We start from the raw sequence: 17,767 nt of genomic DNA, 5'->3' as shown, positions 1-17,767 counted from the left end.
TCCGCAAACAATGAATTCTGCATAATAGTGAAGGCATTTAACTAGAAGCATCATGAGCAGTAACAGTCTTATTTATTTTTCATTTTCTTGCTTTATAAGTCTTCACGTACCCAGTATTCGCCGCGAACAATGAATTCTGCATAATAGTGAAGGCATTTAACTAAAAGCATCATGAGCAGTAACAGTATTATTTATTTTTCATTTTCTTGCTTTATAAGTCTTCACGTACCCAGTAGAACATGACATGTATTTAACATAGAAGCTTTACTAAGAAAAGTTAATTCTATCTATAATTCCAATAATGATAGGTGTAGTGTATGAATCACGACGTCTAACTTAAAACTAAATAATTAGAACATTTTTGATGCAACCTCGATTCAAGAATTAATAAACCATTTTCGTAAGTAAACATTTGACATTTACTGCGATTTTGTTTATACATTGTCATTGTTCCTAATACAGTGGTTTCACTTATAATGGGTCAACCACCATGTGAAATAGAGTGACTAATCATTACTGACCCATAATAGTGTGGGCAGTATAATTTATTGGCGTTTTCATATTGCAGATGGAACTCATGGAATAATTCAGAAAATAAAAATTAAGTCAATTGCATGACTATTCCAGTGGTTCCCTCAATCTAGATTTTGAATGATTTCGATGGTCACGGTAAATTTTATTACTGAGTTTCAACCACTGACTATATAAAACCCTCTATGCCGAAGCGAATGATGGAAGTGTCCATATAGGGGAAACGCACTAGACTTCGGCCTACAAAACGTTTATGCTATCTATTCAGATTTTCACACATTTCCACGGATTTTCAGCCAAAATCCTATTAATGAGTCGTAAGCCGGGGCTCTTTACCATTGACTTCCCATAATTGCACCATGTGAATACGAAATCTAGCAAATTGGGACTGACATGCAATTATGGGCATTTTTAATGATTGCACAAATTTGTGCCTCTTTTTGTAATTCATTTTTCAAGCTCTATGCTCAATCGAAAGCATGTCATCGTGGCTTTCATAAGCATTTAGGAAGAATTTAATAAATTCTGATAGGAAATATTATGGTAAGCAAAAGCTTACCAAAGACGCCGTCCCAAAATTACGTAACGCTCTAGAGGGAGTGAGGAAGTAGACTCAGACATTACGACTCATAAAACAATACAGTCAACCCTCCGCTCTATGGTTCGATATCGTTTCATGGAGTCATACATAAAATGAAATTTCACGGCCATTATGGTGGACACTCGAAACAATTTTCCAAAGGATTTCTGTTCAATGTCTCGATATTTACATGGTTTCCTAAATAACGACTAATGGAGGTTTGACTGTATACACATTTTTATATAAAATCGTAAAGGGGTGAAAATTTTATTTTTTTTTTCATTGCGTAATATCACTAGGTGGCGGTAGTGAGCAAAAGTCACTATTTTCATGTACGATGAAAATGATTCGAGTGTTACGTATGTTTGTCTGTGGTAATACATTGACGCTGCAGAAGAAAGTACAAATTTCTCAGTTTAGCCAAACGATTTCCTACCGAAATTGGACTACAGCTTACGTTGAAGGTGAGTTCTGTTTAGTGCAGCAATAAATAATATTACAGTGGATTCAAATTTTTCAAATAATGTTAATTTTTTTATTTAGTAATTCAGCATAACTTTGTTTGGTTTATCATACATATACTGTCCATAAACGCATGATAGTCCTATGTTTGCTGGACTTCAAATTGACATGGGACAGTTATGCTTTTATGGGCAGTGTTTGAGCCACTTACTTTCAGATTAGCTCATTATTATTTTGCAAGGCGTCATTGGCTTGCTGCACCATATCCATGCAAAACTGCATACCTTGCATAAATGGCATCTGACGCAGAATTTTGTCCAGCTCAACATGGAACTCTTTGAACTTCAGATCCGTTACATCTGCTGCCGATTTCCTTGCATCCACAAGCTTTGATAACGACGACGCCACTGAAGACAACGTTTCGTCCAGATGATTTTCTGCGTTGCCGGTTTTGTTAGAGCGACGGCTGTTTGGTGTTGCAATGCGTTGGGGATGTCTTCGATCAGAATTTCTTTGTGCTCCAGATAAAGTCAAGATCATCGTTGCTGCATGTTGTGCACTACATAATTTTCTATTGAATAGAAGTGCATCATACGCGACGTCAGCAGATCGTTATGACAAAAATGAAAAAGTTGTCGAGGGAGAATGGCGCACATTACAGCAGATGGATCAGATTAATGGGCATAAACGTGGACGGCCTCATGAAGCCGGCAGTTTTATTCGTCGAAAATTGACGGAATATTTCAACAATGTAAACATTTTACCGTTTCAGTTTGAACGCGCTAACTGTATTTAGAACATAGAGAAATGTGCTTAATTTGAGGTTAGCTCAGCATCGTAATAACGTATATAAGTAAATGGAAGAACTTTTGCAATTCATTTGCTATTTAAGAAAACATTATTTTGATTTTTATTTGTTTTATACATACAGAGCCTCCTTTGATTTGCGACGAACTCCAGACAAACTAAGGCAGATGAATACTATGTAATGTTTGATATAAAAATCATTAGATCTTACAGTCAACTAATTGCTGCAATAGTATTGAATTACGATGCAAATCACCATTGTTGAGTTACTTTTTTTTTTGTTTTCAGCTCAAACCGATGTCTGGTTCTCTAGATTTGTGCTATTGAAAATTTGATGTTTTGCTTCCATGTAAAAAAGTATGTAAAGGATAATAAAGACTAGCTTATTATTTATGTTATAAAATTTGTATGGAGTCTTGCGAAAGAAAGGGTTTAATACAATATAATTAATCGAACAGTTTGCCTATACGTGCTGTGTGCAATGGACAATATTGTAAGACAAAATACTTTAGCGCCAGTCGTTCCAAGTTTGTATGGAATTTACTATAGAAAAACTTACTTTTGCAAAGAAAAATCATTAAAGGTTGCCCACTGACATCTGTAAAAATTGTGAACACAAACTTCGATAGGTATTTTTACGACAAAGATTATAGCCGAAGACCGCGAAACAATCCGACACTTGTGAAAAAAGTGTGTAGTCGTTGCAACTGGGAGGCTCTGAAACATGTTGAACAAGTTTTATTTTTTATTTTTCTATCTATGCTTATGCGTTGACATTATTACCTCGATTTCTTCGAATGAACATTCTTCTTCGGGCTCCGACATTTTCTTCAACATTGTCGTTGAAGAACGATCTCCGATGGAGATAGTGTATGCACTCCGCGCGCAGGAGGGGAGGAAAAAGCTCATCGCCTCCGCCAGAGGCCATCGCTCCTGGTAGATATCGAAATGTTGAGATCCGTCCGAGCGATAAAGGTCCAACAAATCGGCAGGTGCACCAGACTTGTCGCCGATTTTGCGGATTTTTGATTTATCCAAATAAATTCTGAAATGAAACAAAATTTTAAATAATTCAATCTAAAACTCTGGTGTTCTTTAATTTACCTTGTTGATTCTCTGAGAGCGTCCCAGAATTTTCAGATTTCGAGGACAGTGATGTGCTTTTCGAAATTGTCAGAAAGAACTACACTGATTTTATGCCAAATCGTGTCTTTGGCTATTTTGTTGGAATATTCCTTGCTTGTAATTTGATACAAGCAAGGATATTTCCTGACTTCCTCGCAGAGAGCAAGTTTTACCTCCAGCTCTTGGTCACGCTTCGTAGGTTTCTTCACACGCTTCCGCTTCTTCGGTTGTGGTTCCGGAGTTTGAAGCTCAAGGCTCTCCTCTGACACCAAGAATTCTTCCTGGGTCTGCTCCTCACTATAATCGAGCCCATCAACATCGTCCGCGTTCAGGGTTTCGATATTTAGGAACAAAAAGTCAGCGTCGGACATTTTCTAACACTTCAACCCTCGTTTTGAAAAGGAATAAATTCAAATTCCGCGCGGAAACAAATCGAAGCTAATTGTTCCCGCCGAAAATCTTGTGTGTAGAGTTGCATTTTTCCCAGCACATCAAAACCCGCAGTCGGATTTACACTTCTGGAAAACAGTCATTTTCTTGTAGATTCGTTTTCCGTCACGGGATTTGGAATCCCGCTGTCCATTTAAAACACACAGGCGCCCAAATCCCGTAACACATTTTCCGAACTGTAAACCAGCCTTAAAGGTCAAAATGTGTAGAGTCCAAATGTTTACACTGCAACTGCTGCGTGCAGTTTTCAAAAACACAAATCGCCACAAAAATAGCAATATGAAGAGTTCCTTTTTTTTTTTCTTTCTATAAGAAAATTGTTTATCAAGTAATTAAAACAAATATTAAATGCATATTTTCAATAACGATTGAGATTTGTGTCTTGTACAGGAGCATAAGCGGAGTTTTATAGTTATTGCTGTCGAGTAACAAAATGTTTGGCCTTAACACATTCGCTTTTGAACATGACAGTTATGTACCCACCAGATGTAAGGATGGTTCGGCAAGGCAAACAATGGGAACACTAGCGACAATCTCTATCTTGTACTATAATATCTTTTCGGCGTCTGTTCCAACTCTTTCTACATTGTTTCCTGAGTCTACCCGGATAAAAAATACAATGCAAAAACAATATAACGTAATGGAACAGTACCATTCAATATATTGGAAATACAATACAGTATATTGTGAAATGACAATACAATTACAGTACAATATATTGTTTTGAACAGTTCACTGTATGGTATATGAGATTTTTGCAATATAATGTATGGGTGGTTAAGTATCGTAACAATACAAATCTAGATATTTTCTCATACATACATTTTGAAAATACAATACGATATATTGTTCATGTATTGTCTTTATTAGCAATTCATGTATTGTTGTACAATACAAAAACAATTCAACGAACTGTATTTCAATTAGTGGTGAAAAGTATAGAATTTGTATTTTGTATGGATTGTCCCCTAACTTACCCGATATTCGTGCCAAAAGTAGCAAAATAATCTCAACTTTATAGAAGTAAAGATATTTATCATGGTTGCATTCGTCGTTACAGCTAATGTCAAGTGACTTCTAAAAAACTACTTATTTTTACGTTTTGAATATTTTTCACCCAACATTTCTTGCTTTCTGAACTTATTTTGTTTACTTCTTTCAGCAAAGCTACATAGAAAAAAGCAAGAGTTGTTTTACGCGAAATTAGGAATTTGACCAAAATTGTAAGGTATAAAACCAATTAAAAACAATACAATGTTCTATTACAATATATTATATTGTTTTTGAATTGTATATCCAAACAAGAATAATGTTGCTTCGACATTCAATTACAATACGCTGTATTGTATCCAATACGTTATATTGTACATTAATGGTTTATTCCATTCACTGAATGATACGTTTTTATCCGGGTAGTCAGATCGGAATTCCACCATGGGGTCCCTCTTGTAGTCTTTACAGACCGCAGAGCACATGCTTCTTCAAAAGCTTATATAATGTAGGATGTTGTAGTATCAACGGCATCATCCAGATCACTTGGATTTTCAATGGACGGAGAGTATCCATGAAATTTGGTCGCAACCAATTCAATTTAGAGTTCCCAATTTGTTGAGCGGGGATTCCTAAATCGCAAAGTCTGCGCAGTTACATTTGAATGTTCAAAGAAGATGTAGCGATGATCAGATAATGATTCCTCATCTGATACATGCCAATTCGTCAACTCTTGACTGATTCTATTCGAGCAGAGCGTTATGTCTAACACTTCTTCTCTATTAGAAACCATGAAGGTTGGGCGATTGCCTATGTTAAGTAATCCAAGGTCTGTACTACTTAAGTATTCCATCGGGCTGGAGCCTCTCAAATTGATATCTGAGCTGCCCCAGATGATGTGATGAGCATTGGCATCACTGCCCACAATCAGCGGAAGGCCTTTTGTTACGCAATGTACGACAACTCGTTTGAAGTCATCCGTTGGGGATGGCTCATCATACCGCACAATAGACGTATTTCCTGTTGAGGTCACCAACAGAAACATCGATTGTGACAGCACATATATCTCTGGTAGTTAACTCAGAAATGAGTGTAGCAACGATTGCTTTATTAACAAGCACGCATGCGCGGGGCATGGGGCGCGAGTTTGCCATTTCAAGTTTGCTGAAAGTAGCAAAAACTGGGTCCACAAGGTTGCCTAGATAGAAGTTCCCTCTACGAAAGTAGGGTTCTTGAACTAACGCCACTTGGGCTGCACCATTTTGCATGAGTCTGCTGTTATATTATCAATACTTATTTTGATGTGTACCTTGTGATGAATTTACTTGCCAACCTTTCATTTTGTACCTTTATACGTTGTACCTTACACTCGCACATCCTTGCCAATAAAAAGTCATTCTTTGTTGAACTGTACACGAGTCAACTTGTTTATTTAATATGGTGTCAGAATTCGCGAATAACAGTTTTACGATCCCACGTTGTAAGTTAGTTTTGTTATTTTGAAACCGTCGCGGTTATTTCGAGTCGTTTAAGGCAAATTGATGTGTCGGCCGTGTCCATCGAGAAGTGAGCGTCGAACAGAATGACGGAAAATCCATCCCAAGCACAGGCTGTACGACAGCCACCGGCGGCTCCAGTAATCAACAGCAGTATTCCCTTTCCGGACCCGTTGCAGCTGGATGGCAACGTACGGGAGAACGTGGAACTGTGGAAAGTTTCTTTTGATACCTACATCATAGCATCAGGAGTAGAACAGCTGGAAGAGAGAGTGAAAATTGCGACGTTCAAATCTGCGCTAGGCACAGAAGCTAGGCGGATTTTCAATCTGTGGCCCCTTCGAGACGAGGAAAAGAATACGGTCGCTGCTTGCTTGCAATCATTGTCCTCGTATATGATACCACAGAAAAACATCAAGCTGGCACGATACGAGTTTTATCAATGCCAACAAGAGCCTGGAGATGACAGCCGTGAACCAGAAAGCATGTCGAAGTTCATCAATCGGACCCGTATGCTGGTGAAAGATTGCAATTTTGGTGATTTGGAGGACGAAATGCTCCGGGATAAAATCATCACCGGAATTCATGATGTTCGTCTGAAGAAGAAATTGATCGAAACCGCAGATTTAACTTCTGCCAAAGTGATCGAAGTTTGTCAAGCTGAAGAAGCTACCCGAGCTGAAATGGAACGTAATCGATGGCTAGAATGTCGACAATATGGTGTAAACAGAATTGTTACAGCGAGCAGGGACAGCCGACAGTGCGGGTACTGTGGCCGTTCTTATCACAAAAATCTATCGGAATGTCCAGCAAGAGGAGCAACGTGTCGCTTTTGTGGATTTAAGAATCATTTCGAAGCAGTTTGCAAGAAAAAGAAGGAGCAGAGCAAACAAACCGGTATCCCAGGACCATCGAGAAGATTAGCGAAGAAAACGGTACACTCCGTCGACTGTGAGACAGATCCGCCAACCGTTACTCAGTCCGACAACGAACAAGAATCCGTAAACGTCTGCCAGTATCTGTACAGCATCAATCAGGATAACGATGGATTGCTGAAAGCAACACTAACGTTTCTCAACGTAAGTCAGCGTGAACGTAAAGTACCGTGCATCCTTGATTCGGGAGCTTCCTGTAACGTTGTAGGAAAGAGGAATGCAATGGAGATTCTTGGTACGAAGCAGTTATCCCTTGACAATGAAAGTGCTGTTCTGAATGTATTCGGAGGAGGCAAGTTGCGCTCGTTAGGCCGCACAGAAATCGATTGCGTACACAACGGATCACGTTTCAAATCTGTTTTCCATGTGGTGGATTTCGAACAACCGCCGCTGCTATCGTTCAGAACGTGTCTCCAGTTGAATCTGCTACAAGTATGTTTTTCTGTCACGGAGGATCAGAGGGAAGCTGCAAGACGAATCGTGAACCGCTACCCAGAGGTCTTCTCCGGGCTTGGAAAGCTTGAAGGAAAAGTTCATCTAGACGTCGACGACAGTGTTAAGCCAGTCGTGCAGCACCCACGGCGTGTAGCTGTTACGCTTCGTGAAAACCTTCGTCAGGAGTTGTCAAACTTGGTACAGCAAGGAGTAATTACAGAAGAAAAGCGACACACTAACTGGGTAAGTAACCTAGTATTAGTAAAACGGAATGACAAATTGCGAGTATGCATTGATCCGATCATGCTAAATAAGGCTCTGGAAAGACCACACTACCAGATGCCTACACTCGACGAACTTCTGCCGGAGCTCGCAAACGCGAAGGTTTTTACGACTGTCGATGCTAAATCCGGTTTTTGGCAGCTCGAGTTGGACGAAGAAAGCTCGAAACTTACTACTTGTTGGACACCCTTCGGTAGATACAGGTGGCTTCGAATGCCGATGGGCATTTCTCCGGCTCCAGAAGTGTTTCAACTGAGAGCGAATGAGGCCATTCAAAGCTTGAAGAACGTACGTGCACTGATGGACGATTTCATGATCTTCGGATGCGGGAATACGATTGAGGAGGCATTGATCGATCACAATAGAAATCTGCAAGCTTTTTTGGAGAGAATGAAGGAGAAAAATCTAAAACTTAATCCGGATAAAATCAGTTTGTGCAAAGACAGTGTTAAATACTTTGGACATATTCTAACGGCCAGCGGTGTTCAACCGGATCCGGAAAAGGTGAACAGCATTTTGAATATGGAAAAACCGAAAGACGTTCCTGCCGCCCAAAGGTTCTTGGGTATGGTAACCTATTTGTCACATTATCTGCCGAGCCTCTCGACACTGGCGGAGCCTCTACGTCGCTTAACATACCATGATCAACCCTGGACATGGTCCCATGAGCAGGATGAAGCATTCGACAAGGTGAAGCAAGCTGTAACATCGGCACCAGTGCTAAGATACTTTGACGCAACAAAGCATACTACAATACAGTGCGACAGTAGTAGTGTGGGACTTGGCGCGGTACTCCTCCAGGAGGGACAACCAGTCGTGTATGCGTCGAAGACCCTCAGTGCAACCGAGCGTCGTTACGCACAGATCGAAAAAGAAACATTGGCTATTCTTTTCGCCTGTAGAAAGTTTGAAATGTACATTCTTGGACGGCCTGTAACTGTCCAGACTGATCACCAACCGTTGATCAAGATCTTCCAAAAGCCTCTGACGGAAGCCCCTCTACGAATCCAGCGTATGCTTCTAGCATTGCAACGATACAACATCACGCTGACGTTCAAACCAGACGCTCGTGTTGATGAAATTCGATTCAGATCTCAAGAAGATCCAGACATCCAATCCATCATCAGGTGCATCATCGATGGATGGCCCCGTAGGTACGATGAATTGCCACCAGCAATCCAAATATATTGGAAATACAAAAACGAGCTCAGCACTCATAATGGCCTCGTATTGCGCAACGATCGAATCCTGATCCCGAAAAGCCTACGAGGCGCGATTATGGAAAGGCTTCATCAATCACATTGCGGCGTAGAAGCGACTACCAAACTAGCCAGGGATACGGTATTCTGGCCCGGAATCACCGATCAAATTCGACAGCGTGTGCAACATTGTCATGTGTGTGCAAAGTTTTCGTCCAACCAACAACCCCAACCCATGCAGAGCCATCAAATTCCTTCGTATCCGTATCAGAAAGTTTCAATGGATATTTGCGAATGTACACTGGGCAACAGGAGTTCGGTTTACCTTGTTAGCGTCGATCACTACTCGGATTATTTTGACGTGGATGAACTTACAACGCAGTCAGCGGCAGCTGTAGTGAAGATTTGTAAACGCAACTTTGCCAGGCTGGGTAAACCACAGGAGATTAGCAGCGATGGAGGTCCTTAATTCATGAGTGAAGAATTCAGCACATTTTGCCACTCCTGGGGAATCAAACATAGCGTATCAGCTCCTTACCATCAGCAAGGAAATGGTAAGGCTGAAGCTGCGGTCAAAATCACCAGGATGCTTTTGAGAAAAGCGTACGAGTCCAAGCAAGACTTTTGGGAATTGTTACTACAGTGGCGAAATACACCGAACAAAACAGGAAGTTCTCCAGCCCAACGACTTTTCAATCGACGAACACGATGTGGCATTCCAATGTATGAAAAAAAGTATTTGCCCAAAATCGAAGAAAATGTCAAGGAAAAAATTTCATTGAACCACCGGAGAGCCAAATCCTATTATGACCGTAAAGCTCGTACACTACCAGAATTAGAAATTGGTCAACCGGTCTTCGTCAAAAGGAAGCCAACCGATAAGGAGTGGAAGAGAGGAACAGTAACCAATCCTATCACAGACCGTTCATCAGTGGTTGCGGTTGAAGATCGAACATATCGTCGAGACAACACAATGATCAAGGTAAGGCGTTCAATTGAGGAACCTCCGAGCGAAGCAATGCCAATCAAAGAAGAGAAGGATACCGCATCATCTGAGGTCCCCGAAACTGCTGACTACAGTTCGAAAATTGGTTCGTCATCTACAGTAGCAGTTGAGCGTCCTAAGCGTGCGATCCATGTTCCCAAGCGTTTCCAGGATTTTGAAATGTACTGACAAGGAAAGGCAGCTTAAATTTAATTCAAAAGGAGATGTTATATTATCAATACCTATTTTGATGTGTACCTTGTGATGAATTTACTTGCCAACCTTTCATTTTGTACCTTTATACGTTGTACCTTACACTCGCACATCCTTGCCAATAAAAAGTTATTCTTTGTTGAACTGTACACGAGTCAACTTGTTTATTTAATATCTGCAAAGATTGATCGTTGCTGTTCTTTTATGCTGAAGATTAATCTGAGCTAACCTAACCGTAGCCACTACCCAAACTAGGCAGAATTAAGCTTTTTGCAATCTCAGCACGAAAAATACCAGCAACGAAAACACCAGATCGGTATCTATTTAAAGTCACCAAAGGCGAAAGAACACATATTTATAATCCCACCCTTATTAAGCCTCAAGATAGAGACTGAAGAAGGGCAGCCGATTATCTCGGAGAAACACAAGGTCACCTGCACCATTGCTCCGGGTAGCACAGGTAGGGCTCAATACTGTGGAGGGTGCCCTGGTACTCCACAGGCTCCGTTAGCGGTTAGGTTTTATTTAGACCCCCCTAACCATTCATTCCTAGGCACGGTACGCATCACACCATGAATTAGGGGTCACCTGTTAGGTGGACTTTTACCACCGGAACAGGCAGTCCGTAGTGTTAATTCTTAGCCAGTTAACCCGTATAGGCCTGAGTGAAAGCAAAAATACTAAAACCCTCACCGATCAGCGAATTCTTAACGGATTCAAATGATTTTTTGTCAGTTCACTGGCCCACATATCTAGTTTCTAGAAGTGGCCAGAGGAACTCGGAAATATTCATGTGGCCGGAGTTATCCCAGTGGGTCACTGGGTCAGGTCGGGTAAAAAAGGGCTGTTTTTTTGGGACATGCCAAGTTATCGCTATTTATTTGCAATGGCAATCATTTTAATGTGCATTAATCGTTAAGATCTGTTATTCAACATTATAAATGAAGAACTTTGCACCGTTTAAAATATACCGGATGTGGCCATTCGGACAAAATGTCCGGAAGAACCGGCTATAGATTTGTTGGATACTAAACCGTTTCAATTCATGAAAAGTAGAAATCGAACATTATTGTGCACTAAATTGCGTTTTCATAAGCATGGCATAGATGTTCAGATACAAATTGGCAACTTTATCGTAAGATTGAGGCGTACCGGGACCCGAAAATGGTCATTTGTAGGACCAATCAAATGCGATGAGAGGGGTTCCAATAAATAGGTCAGATGAAGTTAAGTATCTAGGGTTCATGCTAGATAAGAATTTAACTTTCGAAAATCCCATTGGGGGCATTCAAGCCAAATGTAACAAATATGTAAAATGTTTGTATCCACTTATTAACAGGAAATCGAAGCTTTATCTTAAGAACAAGCTTTTAATCTTCAAACAAATTTTCAGGCCAGCCATGTTGTATGCTGTACCAATATGGACTAGCTGTTGTAATACCAGGAAAAAAGTTCTGCAGAGAATTCAAAATAATTTTTTGAAAATGATTCTGAGGCTTCCTCCCTGGTATTGTACCAATGAGTTACATAGAATATCCAATTTTGAATCATTGGAACAAATGTCAAATAAAATAATTAATAATTTCAGGCAAAAATCGTTACAATCTTCTATTGCCATGATTAATGCGTTATATATTTAGGTTAAGTTAGGATTCTTATCTATTTAACCTTTTTTTAGGTCATTTGGGCGGACCAAAATTCATAAACAAGGTTTGAAAAGCAAACTTCCCAGATCTTCCTTACCATCCTTACGATAAACATAGCGTTCTGCGAAACTTTCATCTCTTCTAGTTGTGATAGGTGTCCCGAAGACAATGTAGGTTCACATTGAAATTACAATGGAGAATATGTGATGTAAGTAAACACTTACCGTCTCTTAGTGAAAACACATTATCCAAACCACAATGAAGAAAGCTTCTGAAGAAATAAATTATTTTTTACCTAATTTTGAATGTGATTTTTGCAAAAGTTTTCCATACTATAACCTCTCCATGTTGTGCAGGATTCATAATCAATTTCAGAATTTTCACTGTATACAATTATCCAACCTAAATAAATGAACATTACGGTGATTGCGAATTGCCAAGACGGATTCTTGTATGTTAACTGAATAGCGGTTGATCTGTTTCCCTGTTTTCAACAAAGCATATTCCGCACAAACCACCATCCGTCTCCATTGGCTGTTCCGTGCACCCAACATAACGGAAACGGAGTAAATTTGGGCAAACAATTCATACAGCTGATTTTGCTCCATAGATTCACGATGGTCGCTTTCCATTTTGAGCGCGCTTTATTTTTATGAAGATGCACCAGCCGAGCCAGCGGCTGTTTTACTGACCAGGTGCTTCTCCCCATTTCCACTGTTGCATTCGTCGTTTGAGGGGAGGAGGAGGAGTGCGAATCCTTAGTATGAGACAGAGATAGAACGATTGCGATGTCCTTCCTTGAGGATACCATCCGCGGCGAAGAGGGTTCCCAGTCCGGACTGGCGAGCTCAGTAGCAGTTTACACCTGACCACGTGCACTTGTGTTTTGGGAATTCGGTCTTCTGTGCTTACCATCTGATACAAGGGGAAGGATATAGATTGAGGGGGGCATTGAGACTGCTCCAATAAGGCGCAGTGGCAGCGATTGAAATCACGTTTGTTCAAAAATTCATTACAACGCTGTTATTTTTCTATGTCAAGCGTGTCACACGGCAGGTGGATGTGTAATCGAAGAGGCAGCACATGTCTGGATGTGTCCTAATGAACGTTTTCCGCGAAAAGTACGTTCTTTCCTATATCAAAAGTGCAACCCGGAGAAGTAGTTTACCAACAAACTAGCAGTTCCGGTACATCGTATTAGTGCAGGAACAAGTAGAAGCGTTCACGAACTTGGTGCCGCTGACACTTCCGCAAGCTTACGATGTGGGAGGTGGAAAGAAAGTGAAATCATTGCACTTTGCCGTGAGCCGTTTGAATTTGGCGCAAAAATTTTGAGACACGGCACAGGAACACTCACGAAGCGTCGGCACTATACCTACCTAGTGGCGATATCTTGAAGGTAAAGGTGCCAAGTGCGAGACAGAACAGTGCGGCGGAATGTGAAGTGAGTGCAATAATGGTGCATGTTTCAATCATTCATTGGTCCTATAGTTCATCGTTTCGCGCGCTGTAACCTTCTGACATCATTTAAAGGTAATATGGTTTTTGTGCAGGTGTGTGCAGCTTCTGAAATTGAATAAGCGAAACCGTGTAGTCTGTTTAAGTGGGGGAAGTAACGGATGCGTGCAGAGGAAATTGCTTATTTTTGGAAAAGTTCACTTCATTGTAGAAGTTGACTTTTCGATGTCAAGGGCGGTTGGTAAGTTATTTGAGTTAAAATATTGTATAGGGTAGGCGTACAGGTATTCGCCATAGTACCAGTGCACAGTGGTCCAGGAATCAGTTTTACGCGGAAAGATGCATTTTGAGCTTTAGAATGAAACATTAGACAAAAACGGTCTCCTACAAAGTTGTTTGTATTTGTTAAACCCTTTGTTTGGTGTTATTGAAAATTAGGGTGGACCACATTTTCATAGAAATTGTGTAACTTTCTTATTTGTAGAAATTATATTATACATGCTTCAGCAAAGTTATAGACCATTCAATTTCAAGCAACTTTGTCAAAAAAAGTTTTTTTATATCTCTTAAATTGACCGATTTAGAGCTTTTTTCCTGCAGTGACATAGGGTAGTCCGAATAAAAATTGGTTTTCTGGCTCTAGAGTTTTCAATTAAAATTTCTCATCAAAGTAGTCTGTGAAACACTTTTAGAGCTTTAAAAAATGCGTAATCTGGTGAGTGAAGAAACTCGCTATCTCCTTCCGTTTAGAAGTTATTGTTGTTTTTCTCTCAAAAACATACCCACTTTGATTGTGAATATCTCTGATTGGGGCAAACATAAAAAATATCTTTTGACGGCATTCAAAAGACAAAATAAAATTGTATATATCAAAAAATTACAGATGTGTTATTTTTGTAACTCTAATAAAATGCCTTGAAAAACAAAGGATTTTAATCAAAAAAATTTGAATAACTTTTGAACTAAATTTGCGTTTTGTTATGTTCTTAAAGTTGTTCATAGACCGCTTTGACGAGAAATCTGAAATAAGAAAGATAGAGCTCTAAAACTATTTAGAAAATTTTCATAGTATGTATTTCTTTATTATTTTGCATTTTGGGCATGAAAATAAAATTTTAGACAAAAATGATCTACTACAAAATTGTTTCTAAAAATTTTAGCTTTCATACTGTGTCATTTGAAACTAGGGTGGTCCACAATATCACTCATATCATATAATCAACTTTTTTATTTGCAAAAATACTGGTATATGCTCTTTGGCAAAGCGGTAGAACTTGAAATTTTGATCAACTTTGCCAAAAAAAGTTTTTCTGTAACTCAAAAGTTAATCAATCTAGAGCATTTTTTCCTAATCATCGCAGGGTAGTCCAACAAAAATAAGTTTTTTAGCTCTAGTTTTTGTAATATTATTTTCTCGTCAAAGTCGTCTATGAACGACTTTTAGAACTTAACAAAACGCAAATTTTCATGCAAAAAGATTGTTAATATCTAATTTAGTTCAAAAGTTATTAAAGTTTTTGTGATAAATAATGTTTGACTTTCAAGACGTTTTATTAGAGTTACAAAAATAACACATCTGTAATCTTTTGATATACAATTTTATTTTGTCTTTTGAACGCCGTCAAAAGATATTTTTTATGTTGGCCCCAATCAGAGAAATTCACAATCAAAGTAGGCATGTTTTTGAGAGAAAAACAACAATAACTCCTAAACGGAAGGAGATAGCGAGTTTCTTCACTCACCAGATTACGCATTTTTCCAAGCTCTAAAAGTTTTTCATAGACTACTTTGATGAGAAACTTGAATTGAAAACTCTAGAGCCAGAAAACCTGTTTTGTTCGGACCACCCTATGTCACTGCAGGAAAAAAAGCTCTAAATCGGTCAATTTAATAGATACAAAAAAAACTTTTTTTGAAAAAGTTGCTTGAAATTGAATGGTCTACAACTTTGCTGAAGCATGTATAATATAATTTCTACAAATAAGAAAGTTAGTTTAATCATTTCGATGAAAATGTGGTCCACCCTAATTTTCAATAAAACCAAACAAAGGGCTCAACTAATACAAACAGCTTTGTGGAAGACCGTTTTTGTCTAATGTTTCATTCTAAAGCTCAAAATGCATCTTTCCGCGTAAAACTGATTCCTGGACCATAGTGCAGTGTTTGTGTTCATTACATTACTTTAATACGATTCGGAAACCTTCCTTAGTCGAGCGGTTAGAGTCCGCGGCTACAAAGCAAAGCCATGCTGAAGGTGTCTGGGTTCAATTCCCGGTCGGTACAGGATTTTTTCGTAAAGGAAATTTCCTTGACTTCCCTGGGCATAGAGTATCATCATACCAGCCACACGATATACGAATGCGAAAATGGCAACTAAGGCAAAGGAAGCTCTCAGTTAATAACTGTGGAAGTGCTCATAAGAACACTACGCTGAAAGCAGGCTCTGTCCCAGTGAGGACGTAAATGCCGAGAAGAAGAAGACGATTCGGAAACATGTTTAGAAACCTAAAATTTTGATAGGAAAACAATAGAAAAAAAAAAATCAATGTCCTTGAAATTTTGGCTCCCTTGTACCTCATTTTGCCTTAGTGTTCCTGAATTCACCACCTCCCATGAGAAATCAACGTAGGTGGTGAATTCAGGAGCATGAAGTAAAAAGTTTCGAATACTGGTGCGGGTAATCCAGTATTAACCACGCCGAATGTTGCAATGCATACAAAACAATGTTTCTGATCAGTTCTTATACATGGATTAAAAGCTTTATTTTAACGTATTGAAGGGATTTCAAAGTTTTTTGATTGATTTATAAAAATATGTTTTTATGATATACAAAAAAAATTCTTTGTCGAATACTGGTACACCTTCCCTAGCTACATATCACAAAGAATTGCTCTGAATTATATTTTACAAAAAAAAAGCCTGATACCGTAAACTCTCCCTTACTCGATTTTTCGTATCTCGAGTTAGAGAACCATAGTAAAAGCTGGTTTTCATTGCTACCTCGATGGTCCCTAGGATCGCAGTGGCACTGGTTTTGTGTTCTGTAACTCGATACCTCTCTAACTCGATGGTCCATTCAATATTGAGTTATAGAGAGTTGACTGTAATTTTTATTTATTGTTTACTGTTTTCTTCATTTCGTCGCCTGACGGTGTTCTAACTTCCATAGTTGTTTACTGAGAGTTTTCTTGATAAAGACTTCTTTTTCCAGTTTTAGCATTTGTATATCGTGTGATATATTCTATTCCAACTAGATATTCTATTCCAACCCGAAGATTCTCGACCGATGTGATTTGAATCCGAGGCCCTCAGCATGGCCTTGATGCATAGCTACGTCTACCGTTACGGCTATGTGGGCCTCGATGATACTTTATGACCAGAAAATTTCCAAACATATGAGCGAAAACGCGAAATGGCTGGTACAGGTGTATAACTTTACTAATCTAGCCGTATTTGTTTTATGTCGCGAGTTGATTAAAAGTGCAGAGTGAACTACGACTCAGGACCGTCGTGAGTTTGCAGATTTTTTTTTTACGCTGTGCATGGAATTATTGAAATCTCATTGAAAATTATGCTTTACAAAGCTGAAATTGTATGTTTTGTTGTGAAGTGCGTGTTGGTAATCTACATCAAAGAAAAACGTAATATGCTAAACAGAATTTTATGCTCGTGCTTCGAATCGTCGACGCTTTTGTTATTTGAACGCTCAAACGTCGCTCATTGCCATGTGAAATCATCAAGATTCAAAAGTGAAAAACTAATGTAAACCTGGAAGTAACTATTGAAAACTTCAAGTCGATTGGTCCCCCGAATACCTGATGTTTGTGATGCTAGATCGAACGCAGCCATTTTATTGCTTTGGATTCGGTGAGATCTTTCATATTTGTACTCTAATAAAAGGTTTGCTCGCTGATAAATAGTCAGTGTTTTCAAGTCTCGTAATGACATGGAAAGGGTTCTATAAACTCTGATTTTTTACATCAATTTTAATTCAGATGCTTGAGCAAATATAATCATGTCAAATATAATAATAATAATATCAACTGTTGCATATGTTTCTGAAGTCATCAACAAGCATGGTCCATGCTGACTCAGAGTCAATCAGTTGATTTAGTCATAACATATTATGACGGAGTACTAATCTGAATTCTATTACGATTTGTGAATAACTAT

General features: G+C 39.0%; 1 protein-coding gene across 7 annotated transcripts in view; it reads left to right on the top strand.

The window, feature by feature from the left end:
• Nucleotides 1-12,998: 12,998 nt before the first annotated feature.
• LOC5567456 (extracellular matrix-binding protein ebh) overlaps nt 12,999-17,767 on the top strand; it is a 186,607-nt gene continuing 181,838 nt past the window's right edge. For all 7 annotated transcript variants that reach the window (XM_021845544.1, XM_021845541.1, XM_021845538.1 and 4 more), the window contains exon 1: nt 12,999-13,669. The gene's annotated coding sequence lies outside the window, so the exon portion shown is untranslated. The remainder of the gene's footprint in view (nt 13,670-17,767) is intronic.

Source organism: Aedes aegypti, chromosome 2 (assembly GCF_002204515.2).
Source record: "Aedes aegypti strain LVP_AGWG chromosome 2, AaegL5.0 Primary Assembly, whole genome shotgun sequence".
NCBI lineage: Eukaryota > Metazoa > Arthropoda > Insecta > Diptera > Culicidae > Aedes > Aedes aegypti.
This window is presented reverse-complemented; position numbering and strand designations above follow the sequence as displayed.